Below are 18617 nucleotides of genomic sequence, written 5' to 3'. Positions count from 1 at the left end.
CCCCGCGCCCCCCCCCCCACCCTGCGCCCCCCCCACCCCCCACAGGAGTAGATGTTGCACCACATATGTATACACATTGACACTGTGTCTGCATTGACCATAGGACCCGCTAACGTACAAGTTCATTTTTTATTTCCAAGAGCCTGATGGACTTCAGGCATCTGGGAAACTAACCCAACTTGCTTATGTCGTGGGTCTGGATGGAGCAGCTGCTTGCCATCGTGTCAGTCACACATCACAGTTTATTCACGGTTTACACAAGTGGGGCTGTGACAGATGTCCCACTGTGCTCCACTAAACACCGGCAAGGAGATGGCTGGAGTACCTGTACTTTGTCCTCAGTCGTTGCTTGTAAACACCACCCCACCCTCCTACCCAGCAGAGTCCTTCCATCAAATAAAATCTTACTAGAAAGCCCAGTGTGCAAGAGTGATAAAAGCAGAGTTGCTCTGGTTGCAAAGGAAAGGGATGAATTAGTTGTGTGTGTGTGTGCATGTGCGGGCGTGTGCAGGGGGCAGATGGGGGTCTCCATCTCTTCTGGTTTCATCCTGAACCTTCCCCCTTCAGGGCCTCTCTGAGGGGTTCCTTGGATCCCAGTTTGAAAACCGCTATCACAACCCTGAATATTCACTGGAAGGACAGATGCTGAAGCTCCAATACTTTGGCCACCTGATGCGAAGAGCCGACTCATCGGAAAAGATTTTGATGCTGGGAAAGATTGAAGGCAGGAGGAAAAGGGAGCGACAGAGGACAAGATGGTTGAATAATATCACCAACTCAGTGGACATGAGTTTGAGCAAACTCTGGGAAAGAGTGAAAGATGGGGAAACCTGGAGTGCTGCAGTTCATGGGGTCATAGAGTCGGATACGGCTCAGCTACTGAACAACATCACAATGCAGGCAGGTCTCTTCTCATAGCAGTTGTTGAACTTCAGTAACCAAGAAAACACACAGTGTAAAGAACTGCTAGAAATTTGATGGCCCTTTCAAATTAATCTGAAGTTTTCATACTGGTGATTCAGGCTGTAGCCCCTATTTGGTGTAGGGTACAGAGGGAGGAACCCCTTGCTGAAATTCCATGGCCCCCACAGGTCTGCAGCTCACAAAGTTTTGGGGAATCCCTGCACAGAAATTAGGGGAGGAGCAAGACATAAGAATCAGGGTCCTAGAAGGAGTCACACAATGACAGGGGCCCCAAGGAGGAAAGCAACTTACACTGGGAGAAAGGGGGTGTCCCTGGAGATAGACTGATGCCCTTGCCAGTGGCAGAACTTAGTATCTGGTGCACCATCTTCAGAGATCTCATCACCGCTGGCTTCAGCCAGGGGCGCTTGGAACGTTGCCTACAGGCTTTTCTGCTTCTTTCAGTTACTGGGGGATGCACCTGGCATTTTATGGATAAGACAGGAAGGACAAAGTCCCCTAGTACACAGGAGAGTCCCACACAACTGAAGAACTACTCCAGCCTTTTACTAATAGCAGGCATGGCTTTCAGCAATAGTGAAGAAAGAAAAATCCAGCTGAGGGTGGGTTATGGAAAGCACAACACATGTGAGTTACAAATGATTTCTGTTTATGCAAAAAGATGACATGATTGGAGCTTTTCCTTAGTGTGGCCAGAGCGGAAATGGAATTGAGGTCAGTTCAGTTACACAGTCCTGTTCGACTCTTTGCAACCCTGTGGACTGCAGCATGCCAGGCTTCCCTGTCCATCACCAACTCCTGGAGCTTGCTCAAATTCATGTCCATCGAGTTGGTGATGCCATCCAACCATCTAATCCCCTGTCATCCCCTTCACCTCCTGCCTTCAGTCTTTCCCAGCATCAGGGTCTTTTCCAATGAGTCAGTTATTCGCATCAGGTGGCCAAAGTACTGGAGTTTCAGCTTCAGCATCAGTTCTTCTAATGAATATTCAGGACTGATTTCCTTTAGGATGGACTATGTTATTAAAGCCAAGAAATGACATGACTGGATATGAACCAGCAAAGGGGGATGACTCTCTTGCAATTAGATCCCCTTTCCCTTCTCCAGCTGTCTGAGCCTCAACAGCCCCTGTGTCCAGCAGGCCTTCCTGGATGAGTGTCAGCCCACATGCCATTTTCCCATCTTCATCTTCAGAGGTGCTTATTGTCTGGTGAGTGGCCCATCCCAGGCCTCTGTGCCCCATGACTGTGAGCACCAATGATGGACACGAGCCTAAGTTAAAGAATGGGCCTATGGGTGAACAAAGTGAGGCCTCCTTCCTCAGCTGTGCCCCCCCCCCATCCCTGGACCCTCCAAACCTCTCAAAGAAGAACCTAGTTTTAACTGCCGAGTCAGGAGACACAACTAAAAGTAGCATCTCATACAGCTTTGGGGAATGAGGCTGTGCTCCCAGTTCGGCTCTGTACTCCGTTTACTTTAGGGAGAACTAATGGTTTTAGTACTCAAGACCGTCCACACCTAACATGAGGACCACTGTCCACATATGTCCACCACCTCCAGACAGGGCCGTGGGGATGAGGACATAATGAGAGCCTGTGAGGGCTTTGGCTTCCTGGAAGAAAGCTGACCCAGTGAGGCTTTATTATCTACCTACTCTGCTTTTGACTGATCTAGTTCCCTTCTGTTTTTGCTTTGGGGAGGTCAGTGTCAACTTTATTAGGAAGTATTTCCAAAAAGGCCTTCTTGCACTCCAGAGCAGGATTTTATTGGTGCCTTGGAGAATTTCTTTCCATAACCCAGACCCTGTAAGGATGCCTCTTGATCAGGGTGAAAGAGGTCTGTGTCTGTTCAGTTGGTAGCATCGACAAACACATGCCTAATCCTGAGAGGCAGGGCAGGGCTGGATACAGTGGGGAAGGTTATGGACTTTGGAGCCAGGACATCTGAGGCTGAGTTCTGGCTCTGCAGTTTCATGTATGTCCTAGCAGAGCCTCGGTTACCTTTTGGGATCTTGGTTTTGCTGCTTGTAAAATGGAGGCAATCCCAATCATCTCAAGGGCAAAGTAATAAAAAGGTATAGATCTTCTAGTGGGTAGTGGGTGGGCGATGGGTAACTCCCAACTGTCTCCCCTCTTTAGGATCTGGCCTCTGGATAAGTTGGGAGAGGAGATGCCGCTGTCCTCTGTTCTGTTTCTTCTCCCTGAGGCCCTCTGTCTAGTCCTCATTCATCCACTGTGGAAAGAATGCCAGCTGGTTAAACCAGAGATTCTGGAACTTTCTCATCTCAGTTTCCCCCAGTACTGCTGGGCAACTACTTCCTCCACACACTCCCTCTTTCCCCCCAAAACCTACAAGGCCTCCATATGACTGTCCTCCTCCACATGCCCCCCCCCCACCCACTTCAAACCTATCCCCAAAAAGGAAAAGATAAAATCCTTCTCAGTCTTTTGAGAAGGAGAACATAGTGGAGATGGTTTTGCTCTGCTGCACCCGGCTTCAGAAAAGATAAAACTATGGGTTCCGTGAAGTGCTGGTTCTCCAAAGGGAAGAACCACAAGGCCAGGCAGAGTGGGCTGTGTCCCTGGACAGTGAGGCTGTCCCAGAGGGACCAATCCAGGCAGGACTGACAGGGGCTACCCTCATCCTGGATCCATCTGGAAGATGCCCCCAGAACACCTCCTGGCAGAATGTCCCTATCCAGCCCGAGAGAAGTACACTAAAGGCGTCCACGTAGGACCCGATCCCACCCTGATGAGGCTTCTCGCTGTTTCTCAGTTGCCAGGGAGGAGAGCGGATGCAAGGAAACCCTCGAACAGGCACCACGGAGGCCAATGCACTTTAAATTAAGCTTCCAATGTTTACAAGAGGCCGGGCTTCCCACAATTCCCTCGGTGCACGGAGCTTTGAGGTGGTGTGTTTAGCCTGTTTGTTCTTTTAGAAGCGCGCCTGGGAAGCTGGCAGCTATTTGTTTCCGAAAGGTGGGCGCTCATCAGGTGGGTGGTCTTAGCATTTTCTGTGTGCTTTGCTTCCCTTCCTCTTCTTTTCAGGACCGCTGAGGGGTTTACTTTCCCCTGGCCCACAGTGATCGGAGGTTTGGCTGCACAGCGCATCTGTGCTGGGTTTTCCCACAGGCCCCTGCGAAGGCGGCCCGGTTGTCTTCAGAAAGCCCTGGGAGGCCCCGTGCCGGGGGGGCGGGGCAGTGGGGCTGCAGCTGTGGGCCTCCTCCCTTCTACAGAAGGCTTTGATCAGGTTTTGCGGGGGCTGCAGGCAGCCTGACCTCCCATCTCCAGCGTCTCTCAGGTGGAAAGTTCTGTTCAGCCTGTCTGTGGCTTCAAAGGCTGTCCCTCCTTCGGGCCGGGCCGGGACTGATAATGGTTCTCGTTTTGTTGTCTGTGATCTCCCAGCAGCCCCCAGCTTTCCATTGACAGGCTTCTGCTTGTTTGCTTGGGCTGCTCTGGCTGAACTCAAACCACCTTTCTGGTTGAGGAAACACATTGACATCCTCTCCCGTTGAGGTCCTTTGATGGCGCAGATATGGCCACTAGCCCAGACAAAGGTGACCGAGCCCGCTGCAGCCAGGCACCTGGGGAATCAGACCCTGGCACTGGGCAGAGCAGAACGTCTGAGGGGCCAAGGACTCCCTGAGCCCCGCGGGTCGGCGATGAGGAACCCTCGGCTCAGCCCTTCCTGTCTCCTCAGTCCAGGGCTGAAGGAAGGTGATGCTTTCTGCTCCAGTTCCCCCCAGGAATCCAGTCGTGGGGCCTGAAGGCGCTCACCACCCCATGAACACAGGCAGAGCAGAGGAAAGGCCACAAATCCTGGAGCTGACTATGTTTCCTGAGAACTTGAGCAACTCACTGTCTGAGCTGTAGGCACTAAGCCAGCCAAGCTCGGGAAGTTCCTTTTCTGGCCTATTATTTCCAAGGGTTGTGGCCCTACAGCTTCAGTTCTTAGCCCCAGGGGTAAACAACAGCTAATACAGCCACTCCAGGGCCCACTTCCGGCTCCCCCACCTCCCCAACGCCGCTGACCCTGGGCTCGGCCTCCCAGGGCTGGGCTGGCCCGGGTGAGAGGACCAGGACTGGATGACCACGGCGGCCGTCAGCGGGCTCTGATGGGGGTGCTGCCTCACTGAGGGCCATGCGCCTCACCATGAGGACGAGGTTAGGCTGCACACTGCCCTTCGATTTCCTCATATTTAACACGAGGGTGGCCAAGGGCAACAGGAGCGGTCAGGAGAGCATCCTTCTTCCCCAGCCTGATAGCGCAGAGCTCTTCCTTCCTTTTGATCCTACTCAAAACAACTCCAGCAATAGAACAATGAGCCTGGGAGGAGGCCAGGGGAATTTATTATGCTGCTGTCCTGCGGCTCAGCCTTGCCTGACTTTATCTCGCACAGAGGTCTGCCTGGGAGGAAATCTGGCAGGTCCTTGGGTCATCTCTGGGCTCCAGCTCTCTCTCCAACCCAAAGCGCTGGAAGGACAGGGAAGCAGCTACCATGTTAGCCACGGCCCTGCCTAAGCCACAGCCAGCAGCGGATCGGTATAGATCACCTAAACCTCTGACGTGGACTCTGGGAAAGGCACAGAGACTCCAGCCAGACAAGAGGGGGCCCCGGATGTGCCGGGCTGCTCAGGACAGGGCTTCTCTAGAGCCTGTCTGTCAGTTGGTTCCCTCTCTTCTTCGTGTTGGCTGGGGAGGAAGTGATGTGGATATGTTCTGTGTGTGTGTGTGACTGTCCATCCAGACTCTCACTTGGCAGAAGCCACTTGGCTAGGGGTTTCATCTCTTTCTCCAGCAAGGTGAGAGAGAAGAAAGCCTCGGAGACTTGGGGCCAAGAGGACCAAGATGGGTCTTAGTTGTGACTATATTTCTCCCTAATGTGGATATTTTGCTAACCCTCTACTGTTAGCAGGGCTTCGCAGGTGGTGCTAGTGGTAAAGAACCCACCTGCCAATGCAGGAGACATAAGAGACGCAAGTTCCATCTCTGGTTTGGGAAGATCCTTTGGAGGAGGACATGGCAACCCGCTCCAGTACTCTTGCCTGGAGTATCCCATGGACAGAGGAGCCTGACAGGCTACAGTCCATGGGGTCGTGAAGAGTTGGGCACGACTGAGTACACATGCATGCACCATGCTAGCAGAGTCCACTCTGTTAGCAGAGTCCAAACAGGTTCTCTCAGCAAACTTACTCTGCCATCCGCCCCCCAGCTGTAGCGCCAGTGAGGCTAATATTCAGAAAATAAACAAAGCCCTTCCGTCATCCAGCTGAGGGCTGTGAGTGCTGTGGGATGTTGTGGGAATCTGGACCCACTGTCTTTGTGGAGCTTGAGCCTTTTGTAATGTTGTGGATCGAGCATAGGTAGACATGGGCTCGCTCGGTGAATGACCTTGAACAGGCTATAGGACCTCTCAGAACCTCAGTCTCCTCACCTAGAAGATGGGGATGTGAATGCTAATCTTGTGGGATTATTTTGAGGATTACACGAGATAATGTGTGTAAACGTATCTAGTATGTATTCAACATTCTACGAGTGTGGTTATTCCTGTTACCACTGTTCCAAACAGGTAGGGAGTATCTCACCTGATCTCCTTAGATTTTGAGTAACTTCTTCAAGTGAGATGTGAGCCCCGCACCCAGCTGTGAGGGCCAGGCATGTGAGGAACAGAAGAGGAAATGAACCTGAAGCATAAAGTTCACCTCAGTCAGCAGCAGCAGATCCAGGACTGAACTTGGTTTTCCAGACCCTTCCGCTCTGCAGTCCCTGATTCTCTCCGTGCATCTGCCCTGTATTAGCTGCAGCAAGTGACCACAAGCCTTATGGCTTAAACAACATAGCTTTATTCTTCCACAGTTCTGGAGGCCAGAAGTCCAAAGTCAAGGTGTTGGCAGGGTCGTGTTTCTCCCCAGGGGAGGATATGTCCTTGGCTCTGCCAGCTTCAGGTGGCTCCAGATGCTCCTTGGCCTGTGGGCATCACTCCAGTCTGCCATGGTCATGTGGCCTTCTGTTACAGGGACAATTGTCATTGGATTTAGCTCACCAGGGTAATCCAGGATGATCTCATCTCAAGATCCCTAACTTAATTACATCTGCAAAGACCCATCTTCCAGAGAAGGTCACATTCACAGGTTCCAGGGATTGGGGTGTGGACATACTTTTGTGGGGGCACCATTAAGCCCACCACACCCACTAACTCTGCAAACTGTCTCATTGGATTATGACTAAAAAGCTAAGAGCTCTCACCTGTGGCTGGGGAGGAGGCTCTCTTCTTTCTAGGCTGACATCACCAGGTTTCCATTTGACCCCCAAAAGGGAGTGTGGCTCATCTTTGAAAGATAACCTGGCTGTTCCTTCTTTCTTTACTGGCAGATAGTGAGGACTATAGTGAGTCCCTCCTGCTCTGTGAAGAACTGAGGACCACCCCACCTCAACCATACCCAGAGGCAGGGTTCAATTTCAATTCAGAACTGCATCCTGGGGCCTCTTGTTCTTAGCCAGATACATTGGGGTTTCCAACCTCATTTTGCCTCTAAGGCTTATGAGTGAGCTTCAAAGACCTACTTCCCAGTGGTGTGGTGAGTCTCCTTCCCTCCAAATCCCTGGAAGCACTAATTCTCGCTGCGCTCAGGCCTTCCCCTTGTCTCCTTGCCACCCTCCTGAGGCCCCACACTCATGGAGAACACACAGGGGACCCATTCCTCTCTTTTCTCAGAGGCCTCCTCGGGCCCTCCTCCCTGGCCCCTCTTCTCCATTTCCTCTTTCAGACCCTTGTTCAGCCATGAAGGCCTCTGTCTAGTAGAAAGAGTATCGTCCCAGGAGTTCAGCCCTCTCAGGAAGGCCTTCCCCCCCAGATGGCTGAGACCTCAGCTGCCAGACTGTGAGAAAAGGAAGATTAGAATACTACAGTATTTTTAACTCTTCCAATCAGATAATACCGATACATAGATTTAATGCAGGCCTTGGTTCCTTCTAGGTGGTTTTGAGAAAGAAACCAGTTTTGTGCCCTTTCCCTCCGAAGAATCGGATTCAGCAGGGGACTCTGTCAATGGCCTTACCTTTCTTCTCAATAGGTTTCAGTTCAGTTCAGTTCAGTCACTCAGTCGTGTCCAACTCTTTGCGACCCCATGAATCGCAGCACGCCAGGCCTCCCTGTCCATCACCAACTCCCAGAGTTCACTCAGACTCACGTCCATCGAGTCAGTGATGCCATCCGGCCATCTCATCCTCTCAACATGTTACTATTAGTAATTCTGCTCTCACATCTCTCTCTTTAAAGGTGTTCTTCCTACTTCGGGCTCGCAGATGTTGCTGAGTGGCGTGTGGAGCATTCAGCATTCGCAAATGTGGGAGCTCTAAACACTGGATCACAAGCTAACAGTACCACATGTTTACTGGAAAATGGCCAAGGGGGGAAAAGTCACTGCGACCCTACAATCTCGAGGAAAAAGTAGGAGTGAAGACTAACTGGAAAGAAGTAAAAGAAGACAGAGTAGATAGTGAAATTCTTCAGTGTGTTCCTTGTTTAGCTAAGAATAACATGGCAAGACAGATGGGCTAAGAAGTCCATTACTCTCTGAACCATCCTTCAGCTTGTCTACCAAGGATTCCACTTTCTCCCCTTTCCCTGTCCACATGTGTGTGCAGAATCTGTATCTTCACATATAGAGTGTGAGATCTGTGTACATGGAAAATGGCCCGTTATACCTTGGAGGGCCTCGTTGTCACTTTAGAATGTGACTCCCAGAAGGATAAAATCTGACCTGTGCTCCTACATTGCTGGTGGGAATGTAAAACAGTTCAGTCACTGTGGAAAACAGTGTGGCAGTTCCTCCAAAAGTTAAACATAGAATTATTATATGATCCAGCAATTCTACTAACCTCACAGAATTGAACACAGGTATTTGCATAAATACATATACACACACACTCATAGTAGCACTGTTCACAATAGCCAAAATGTAGAAACAGTCCAAATGTCCATCAGTGGATGAGTGGATAAACAAAAAGTGGTATATCCATACAATGGAATATTCAGCTCAGTCGCTCAGTCGTGTCCAACTCTTTGCAACCCCCTGAATCACAGCACGTCAGGCCTCCCTGTCCATCACCAACTCCTGGAGTTTACCCAAACTCATGTCCATCGAGTCAGTGATGCCATCCAGCCATCTCATCCTCTGTTGTCCCCTTCTCTTCCTGCCCCCAATCCCTCCCAGCATCAGAGTCTTTTCCAATGAGTCAACTCTTTGCATGAGGTGGCCAAAGTACTGGAGTTTCAGCTTCAGCATCAGTCCCTCCAATGAACACCCAGGACTGATCTCCTCCAGGATGGACTGGTTGGATCTCCTTGCAGTCCAAGGGACTCTCAAGAGTCTTCTCCAACACCACAGTTCAAAAGCATCAATTCTTCGGTGCTCAGCCTTCTTCATAGTCCAACTCTCACATCCATACATGACCACTGGAAAAACCATAGCCTTGACTAGATGGACCTTTGTTGGCAAAGTAATGTCTCTACTTTTTAATATGCTATCTAGGTTGGTCATAACTTTCCTTCCAAGGAGGAAGCGTCTTTTAATTTCATGGCTGCCATCACCATCTTCAGTGATTTTAGAGACCCCCAAAATAAATTCTGACACTGTTTCCACTGTTTCCCCATCTATTTCCCATGAAGTGGTGGGACCAGATGCCATGATCTTAGTTTTCTGAATGTCAATGGAATATTACATGGCCATAAAAAGGAATGAAGTACTGATTCATGCTGTAATGTGGATGAACCTCAAAAACATGCTAGTTAAAGGAGCCAGACACAAAAGGTCACACTCTGTATGATTCAGTTTATATGAAATATCTAGAAGAGGTATATCCAGAGAGACAGAACACAGATTGGTGTCTTTCAGGAGCTGGAGGAAGGCTGATTGGGGAGCACTGCCTAATGGGTATGGGGTTTCCTTTCAGGGTGATGAAAATGTTTGGGAACCAGACAGAGGTGGTGGTTGTACACAAAATTGTGAATGTACTAATTGCCACTTAATTGTTCACTTTAAAATGGTTAAACTATGTGAATTTCACCTTGATAAAAATTTAAAATGTGGGGGAAAAAGAGACAGAAAACCCAAAGCTGACCTTTGTGTTCCAGGCACACACCCCAGGCACTGCTCTCATTTTCACTTCATAGTGCCTTCCTGGGCAGACCTGTGTGCCCATGTTCAGTGCCAAGGCACCCAGTTGGCTTAGGGTGCAGATTACCGTCAGCCTTGCTCTTGATCCCACTTCGGAGACACATCCTCTAAATTGCCGTGACTAAAGTTGAGTCTGCACAGAGGCAAGCAAACGTTCTGGCAGAGAACAATGAGTGCAGGTGAGAACACCTTCATAGCCAGACTGTTGTTTCACAATGTTTGGGTTTTGTGGCGGTAAAACGGCCTTTCTAAACAAGATGAATGGGCTTGTATATTGCTTTGTCTTTAAGAATTTATACAGGCTGCAAAGAAGAAAAAGAACACAAGTGGCAATACACCTAGAAAAACATATTTAAGGCCTGCCTAAGGCACACAAAGCCCGTCTAGGACTCTTTGCAACTGTTGTTTGCTGAAGTTAGGAAGTAGAAAGTTCACGCTCCTATTACATTTGCTCCAACTCTGAGAAATACGAAGAGAACTTTTAGTTTTGTGCTTCTAGGACAGAGGAGATTTGGGACGTAAGAGGAGAAAAATGCCTATAAGGAGAACTGGGGGCACAGGGAGTTCTTCCTGTTAACTGGGGCAGAAAGTTGTAAGTCTGATGACTGAACAGTCATTCATTCACACCCTCACTCACTCATCCACTCACTCGCTCACTCAGCATGGGCCTGGCCTGCACCAGCCGACAATGGGTCAGGATACTAGCTGGCGCAGCCAGAGGAGCCCCAGGCCCTGGCCTTCCTGCCATTGCAGCTCAGTGAGAGAGTAGGGGTGGGCACCCTGGGAATGTCATGGGCATAGTGCTCAGACAGAAGCAGAGGGCCATGAGAGCTCCAGAGTCACTGCCTGGGGTGATGGGGTGATGTCTCCAGCAATGGTGACATGTGAACCCACAGTCGAACAGGACTTCAATAGGGGACGAGCATTTCAGGCAGGTAAGCACAGCATCTGTGTGGGTCCAAAAGTCAGGAAAACAGGTGGCCCCTCTGGGATTCTGGGAACCTGGCATTTGGAAGGCTGGGGAGGGCTGCAGAGAGGAAGGGAGGCTGTCCAGGCAGGTCAGGACCAGGCTAGGAAGAGCCTTGCATTTGACCCAGTTCTTTCTGCTGACTTTTTCCTTGTCCTAAGAACAGCAGCCAAATATTTATCATAAGGCATTCCCTTTAATCCTCTCAATAGCCCCTTTATACAGATGAAGACACTGAGGCTCAAAAAGGTTAAGCAATATCCCTAAGAGGGCTGCACACATCACTGGGATGTATTAGGTGTAAAGAAATGCCCAGCATAGCTAAGCAGTTAGCACGGCGGAGGCAGGGAGGAGAAGGTTCAGGCAGGGCTCTAACTGCATGCAAAATATTTCATTTCTTAAGCTGGGTGTGGGTCAGTTTTGCTCCTTAAGCCTTTCTGTATGTGTGAAATTTTCCTAATGACTTTTCAAGTATGGGGGTAGCTTCAGTGTTGGAAAGCTTGCAGTGCAAGGAGGCTGAGGAACTCTTGGAAGCACAAGAGCTGCCCTTTCATGTTCCAATGCCTGCTGAGCTTCCCACTGTGTGGCATGTAAGTCGCTGTGTTTTTATTCCCCTTGCCAAGGTCTCAGTGGCAACATTTGTACAGAAAAAAGGACAAGGAGGAGGTTTGACCCTCTTGGCCCTTGGGCAGATGGTTACTGGGACTGAATGTTTCCCAGGGAAGGATGCAGGAGGCGAGAGGAATGAGTCTAAGCTCCACTTTTTGTCCTTGGGGATGGTTTATACCCTGCTTGATGGTTATGTCTGAGTTCTTTTTCAAGTAAATTTCCCTTCAGTTACACTGTTTGCTTTTCCTGCTAGAGCATCCTGCCCCCTCCAGCGCAGACTCCAGGAGGAGACCCAGCCCCTGCCTTCCTGATGTGCACAGCTTAGAACAAGAGCCGTCTGCCCATCGGACATCCTTACCATTTCCAGCTATTGAGTGTAATCAGGTGTGCCAGGATCTGATTTCAAAGCCCAAAGCAAAGGGACTCCGAAGAATCCTCTCTCCCTATTGCTCCGGTGGGAGACAAAGGGGACTGAACAAACAGGATGTGCTGAGAGCAGCACAGAGCACTGCCTCGGCAAGATGGGAGGATGGGATGCAGGGCTGGAATAGATGGTCTGTGAGCTGGGGCACTGGCATGTATGGCAAGTCATGCCCAAGAGAGACAAGAAGTAGGACAAGATGAATAGATACCCTGATTCATCTGACAGCCTCTCTGGATGGTTCTTGATAGACAGCTGTACTCTTCCAGGGTCCAGGGAGTTACTGAATCCCTGCCCTACTAGAAGATTCCGACTCTGGCCATTTGCAGAGAATGTTGGTATTTTGGAAATTAGAACTCGCCATGTTCTGTGGGGTAGGAGAGGAGTGGAGCTCAGGGATTCACAGCAAGTCAGGACTGATGTGGGGCACAAGTAGGGAAGCTGCAATGGGTGCCGTCCAATGTTTCAGTCCTGGTGAATCCATTTGTTTCTCTCTTTTATCCCAGACTCTGATTTTATCCCAGATTGCTGATTAGACTTGGTAACTTACATCTAGTAAACTCTCTCAGTCATGAACTTGAAAGAGTACAAAATCATTCCAGAGAACAAAATCCTTCTTAAAATGATATGGGCCCAGGGAAAATTTCAGTACTTTCTCCTCTTCTTCCCACTGTCTACATTTTTACATAGGAGAAATCAGAGATTAAAATAAGCGTTCATCAAGACCAAGGAGGGAAGCAACTTACACTGGGAGAAAGGGGGTGTCCCTGGACATAGACTGATGCCCTTGCCAGTGGCAGAACTTAGTATCTGCATCTGGTGCACCATCTTCAGAGATCCCATCACTGGCGACTTCAGCCAGGGGCACTTGGAACGTTGCCTACAGGCTGTTCTGCTTCTTTGAGTTACTGGGGGATGCACCTGGCATTTTATGGATAAGACAGGAAGGACAAAGTCCCCTAGTACACAGGAGAGTCCCACACAACTGAAGAACTACTCCAGCCTTTTACTAATAGCAGGCATGGCTTTCAGCAATAGTGAAGAGAGAAAAATCCAGCTAAGGGTGGGTTATGGAAAGCACAGTGAACATGTGAGTTACAAATGATTTCTGTTTATGCAAAAAGATGACATGATTGGAGCTTTTCCTTAGTGTGGCCAGAGCGGAAATGGAATGTGAGGTCCTTGGGGGAATTCTAACTGCATCATATGGACTAACTAGGGCAGTGTTTTTGAAGGGGGCAAGGGGAAGCCAGCAGATACCATCCAGATTGTTCTTAAAGGGAGAGATGTGAAATCCATCATTCTACTCATAAGCAAAGGACCCTCAGAAAGAATTTGAATTCTAGGAAGATTTTAAGCACAAACACAATGTCTTTCAGAACTTGATTTATGATTCAAGATGAACCACTGCTAACACTGGGGTTACCAAGGCACAGAGGGTGGGAAAGGCAGGCCGATTAATCAAAAGGTGGCAGGAGCCTCCTCCAGGTGAGTTAATATACAAAGGGAAGGCATGAGCCAGGTGGAGAAGAGAAAGCCAAGAAGAAAAGAAATACCCATTCCCTCATCTCCTGGTGTGGCCAGGAGACCGATCTGCTTGAGGGGAGACTGGAGGGCTGATGTAACTTGAATTCTCTCTCAGAACCACTGTGGCTGGAGCTTGTCTAAGTAGAACTGAAACCCTTGCTCTAGATTCCACACATATTTGTTAATATGTGATGTTTACTTTGCTCTCTCCGACTTCACTCTGTATGGCAGTCTCTAGGTCCATCCGCGTCTCTACAGATGACGTATTTCGTTCCTTTGTGTGGCTGAGTAATATTCCATTGGAAATACATGCCACATCTTCTTTACCCATTCCTCTGTCAATGGCTATTTAGGTTGTTTCCAGTCCTGGCTACTGTTAATCGTGCTGCAGTGAACACGGCGGTAGCATGTGTAAAATAGATGGCTAGTGGGCCCCTGCTCTAAAGCACAGGAAGCTCAGCTCACTGCTCTGTGATGACCTAGATGGATGGGAAGGGAGCGGATAGATGCAGGTATGTAGCTGATCTACTTTGTTGTACCGCAGAAACTAACAACATTGTAAAGCAGTTATACTCCAACAATAAAATACAATGAAAAAGAAATCCTTGCTTTGTCACTCACTACTTGTATGATCTGAAGCAAGCTACCCAAACCTGAACTTTGGTCCCTCGCTTGAAAAAGGGGTTAATAGTACCGCCCCAGAGAGTCGTTAGGGAAATAAGTGAGCATTTATTGAGCACCTTAGAGGTGCCAGGACTGGTATAAGATACCACAGTGACAGCGGTGAGAGTGCTGATAGTTTTGTGAGATCACTTATGTAGTGAGTTGAGTGCAGACGCTGCCCAGCACACAGTAGCTACTCAACAAATGTCCTTAAAAATGTGTTTTCCAGTCTAAAATCATCATAGTTATGTTGTGTGAAACAAAGGAAGAATAGACAAGTAAGGCTTGGCTGAGTGGTGAAGGCAGCAAAGACCCACTCCTGGGATCCTTGTCCCTCCCCTGCTACCCCTCCAATTCCCTTATTACTGTACCAACCTGGCATCTGTTTGTACCAACCTGTTTATGCCAGGCCTTTGGACTTGACATGGCACTTTGTATCTTAGACATGGGTTTTACATAGGAGGGAATGTCAGCAGTTTTCAAACCTCCTCATTAGAGCAAGAAGTATTCCACGGAGAGCCTGCAGAGATGGTGGAGGAGATTTTGAGCTCATATTCCCTTCAACTGGAGTAGCCCTTCTTGGTCTGCTTTATACCCTGGACCTCTGAGAAAGATCCAACCTATTTATTGAGGGTCCTTAATGTGCCTGACACTGCTCAAGGTACTTAGGACACAATCAAAGATGCTGCCCACCAGGGCTTAAACTAGCAGGGAGGACACACAACGAATGGTAAACACAGTGAGTTATTTGTGCTGTTGCCTGGTGATGGGTGCTTGGGGAAAGCACAGGTAGAACAGGATGAGGGTAGGGAGAGTGGGCTGCAGCTTAAACTGGGTAGGTCTCATGGAGAAGACGACATTTTGGCAAAAACTAAGCAGTCAGAGAGTCATGCCAGAATCTGGGGAAAGAGGTGTGGGCATCAGCTACAGACTGTCTGGGGAAAGAGCATTCAGACAAAGGGTTTGGAGTTGCAGAGACCCCAAGGGGAAGGGTTCCTGGTAACTGGAGGAAGGGCTTGGAGACCTGGGTGGCTGTAGCAGGTGAGCCGGGGGGGAGCTTTGAGATGGGACACCAGGTGCTTCTGGGCACAGGGGGCTTTAAGGACAGGGGAGAGACTTTGCTTCCAGTCTCAGTGAAAAGGGAGCCACTTCAGAGTTTTGAGCAGAAGAATAACATGACCTGATTTATCTTAAAGCTGGAGGATGGGTCAATGTACTAACCCTGGTTCAGATCAAAGGGAAGGCTGGAAAATCACCTGTTTGCCTACTTGCTCACCCTCATGGGTCCCTCAGGCTGAAAATGAGACAGATTATCTCTGTAACCATTTTACATATTGGGAAATTGTGACACAGGGAGGTCACGTGCATTCACTGAGGTCAGAGTTGGAAGGTGGCAGTCTGGAAGCTAAAGTACTATAGCCTCCTTTGAGTTACTCTCAGCAGGTCGCTGGGCACCAGGATCTGTCTGCTCCACGGTGTCCACATAAGTCTGTTGCGTCCTTGATGACTCTTCTGGTGCAGGAAAAAGACCATCTGGGACTACAGTAGCCCCTGCTAATCTGCAGAGGATGTAAATTTAAGATCCCCAGTGCCTGAACCGGGGAAAGTACTGAACCCAATATATTGTATACCTTTTCAAGTCAAGAAATTTCACCTTTTCACTTGAAGGAAGCACTTCATTGCTTCTCTCTGGCACAACCAAAGCACCAGTATCACTGCTCTTGCACTTTGGGGCCATTATTAAGTAAAATAAGGGTCACTTGAACACAAGCACTATGATACAGTCAATCTGAGAACCCAGAAGGCTCAGTTCAGTTCAGTCGCTCAGTCGTGTCCGACTCTTTGCGACCCCATGAATTGTAGCACGCCAGGCCTCCCTGTCCATCACCAACTCCCGGAGTTCACTCAAACTCATGTCCATCGAGTCGGTGATGCCATCCAGCCATCTCATCCTCTGTTGTCCCCTTCTCCTCCTGCCCCCAATCCCTCCCAGCATCAGAGTCTTTTCCAATGAGTCAACTCTTCACATGAGGTGGCCAAAGTACTGGAGTTTCAGCTTCAGCATCAGTCCCTCCAATGAACACCCAGGACTGATCTCCTCCAGGATGGACTGGTTGGATCTCCTTGCAGTCCAAGGGACTCTCAAGAGTCTTCTCCAACACCACAGTTCAAAAGCATCAATTCTTCGGTGCTCAGCTTTCTTCACAGTCCAAATCTTGCATCCATACATGACCACTGGAAAAACCATAGCCTTGACTAGACGGACCTTTTTTGACAAAGTAATGTCTCTGCTTTTTAATATGCTGTCTAGGTTGGTCATAACTTTCCTTCCAAGGAGTAAGCATCTTTACTAAGAGACTAATGGGTGGGTAGAGCATACAGTATAGATACACTGGACAAAGAGATGATTCACGTCTAGGGCCGAATGGAGCTGAACAGTGCAAGATTGCATCATGCAGAAGGGCTTGCAATTTAAAACTTAAGAACTGTTTATTTCTGGGATTTTCCAGTTAGTATTTCTGGGCCATGGTTGATGGTGGGTAACTGAAAGCATAGAATGTGAAACCATGGAAAAGGAGGGACTACTGTAATTTGCTTTTCAAAATCAGTATTTTACTTAATTGAAAAACCCAGTTTTCCCTTAGGCTTTCAAGTCTGTCTTACAAATTTTACCTTATTCTCAGTAGACATCGTAGATGCTCAATAAAAGTCTGTGGGTGATGTCCTCACATTTCAAAGATCCTTTCTTGCCTGATGCCTCAACAATGCACCCGATATATTCTACATCCCACTTCGTACATCCTGCAGTAAATCATGCCAGAAAGGAAGAGAGAGCCTGCTGGAAGCCTGGGGTGGAGGTGCCACTGGGCCAGATGGAACTGATGAAAGGAGGGAGGGGGAGCGCTGGGGTCCAGGCTCAGGGGCGACTTCCTGCCAGGCCTTGTGCTGTGGCTCAGGGCACCAGGGACAGGAGACTCCAGAGGCCCCTGAATGAAGGAAGAAAGGGAAATGCTTTCCCTATTCCCTCTCTTCCTTCTTATCCTGACTCTGGAAAAGTATTTGGGAGGACAGAGTTGCAGGCTGGTTTTGCTTTCTGCCATGTTGATTAACAAGGGGCAGCTTTGCAGCAAAGAGCTGCCTCCAGTGGTCCCTCTAGGCTCTTTTACTTCCTTTGCTCTCCCTTCTGCCTCTCAGGACTCCAGCCCTCCCCTCCTCTACCTCCCCTCCCCGGCTCTTTGGGTCTCAGAGCTCTCAGTCTCTTCCCCCCTCCACATTTCCCTCCAAACCCCACGCTCTTTGTTGCTGAATTCAAGGTTCTCAATACAATAAAGCTTTGATGATTTGCCTCAATTGAGGAGGAATGTCAGCTTAAATGAATGAGGGTCTGAATAATAGAATTTTAAAGCAAGGTTTAGTTGCTTTCGTATTGGAAGGCATCCTTTCCAGGGTAGAAGCTTTTGCATTTACATGCAGTTAAGAGCTCATGTTGAGAAATGGGGCAATGTGTCTTAGAGACCCTTTTACATGCTTCAACAGAAGAGCCCTTTATAATTGGCATATACTTTCTTTGAATGTTTCTGCTCCTCAAGCCTTTCATTTTTAGTGACCAACTTTTCTTATATCACCATGATTTTACAGGGCTTCTCACACATCCGCCACAGTTTCATTATCTAAATCCTTTATGACAGACATTTGTACTCTAAAAGTCTCTTTAGACATTTTAAGTTTTCAATTACACAAGCAATACATGAATATGTTCATGTATAAAACCTTAAAAATAACAACAAGAAAACCAAACCCTTAAAAACAACAATAAATAAAAACCTTATAAATAATGAAAAAGTTTCTGTGTCCCAGGTTATAATGCCCCTATCATTAAGATGGTACTAACGTATCATCTCTAATAAACAATCCGTCACAAACACCACTTCTTTGGACCCTATCTAAAAAAAGGAATCATCTACATCTGATTGGGTTTTACTTTCTTGCAAAATATGAGGAGTCTCTGAGGGAGTTAAAACTCCCGGTCTCTCCCATTCAGCACCATTAAGCCCACTCCTTCCCCCACCCCATTTCCTTACTGCATCTCTGTCACATTCCATTCCTACATTCTGCCAGGAATGCTCACTAAGATGAATGTTAACAAAGATTAAATCTAGATAAGTATACTTGGGTGTTCATAGACTGTTTCCTCTATGTTGCTGAATGTTTAAAAATGTCATAAAATAAGAAAAACTCGCCAAATTCTAAGAACAGCAATATGGCCAAGTGACCCTTGAAAGAAAAAGAAGACCAGATCCAGTCACCACTGTCCTCCTCCTCCTCC

At 48.4% G+C, this 18617-nt stretch overlaps 1 long non-coding RNA gene across 1 annotated transcript; it reads left to right on the top strand.

The window, feature by feature from the left end:
* Positions 1-3801: 3801 nt before the first annotated feature.
* Positions 3802-8563, top strand: LOC129620653 (uncharacterized). The gene is made up of 2 exons (XR_008698637.1): positions 3802-3917; positions 8204-8563. It is a non-coding gene; the product is annotated as an uncharacterized LOC129620653 (long non-coding RNA).
* The last annotated feature ends 10054 nt before the right edge of the window (positions 8564-18617 follow it).

Source organism: Bubalus kerabau, chromosome 10 (genome assembly GCF_029407905.1).
Source record: "Bubalus kerabau isolate K-KA32 ecotype Philippines breed swamp buffalo chromosome 10, PCC_UOA_SB_1v2, whole genome shotgun sequence".
In the NCBI taxonomy this organism is placed as follows: Eukaryota; Metazoa; Chordata; class Mammalia; order Artiodactyla; family Bovidae; genus Bubalus; species Bubalus kerabau.
This window is presented reverse-complemented; position numbering and strand designations above follow the sequence as displayed.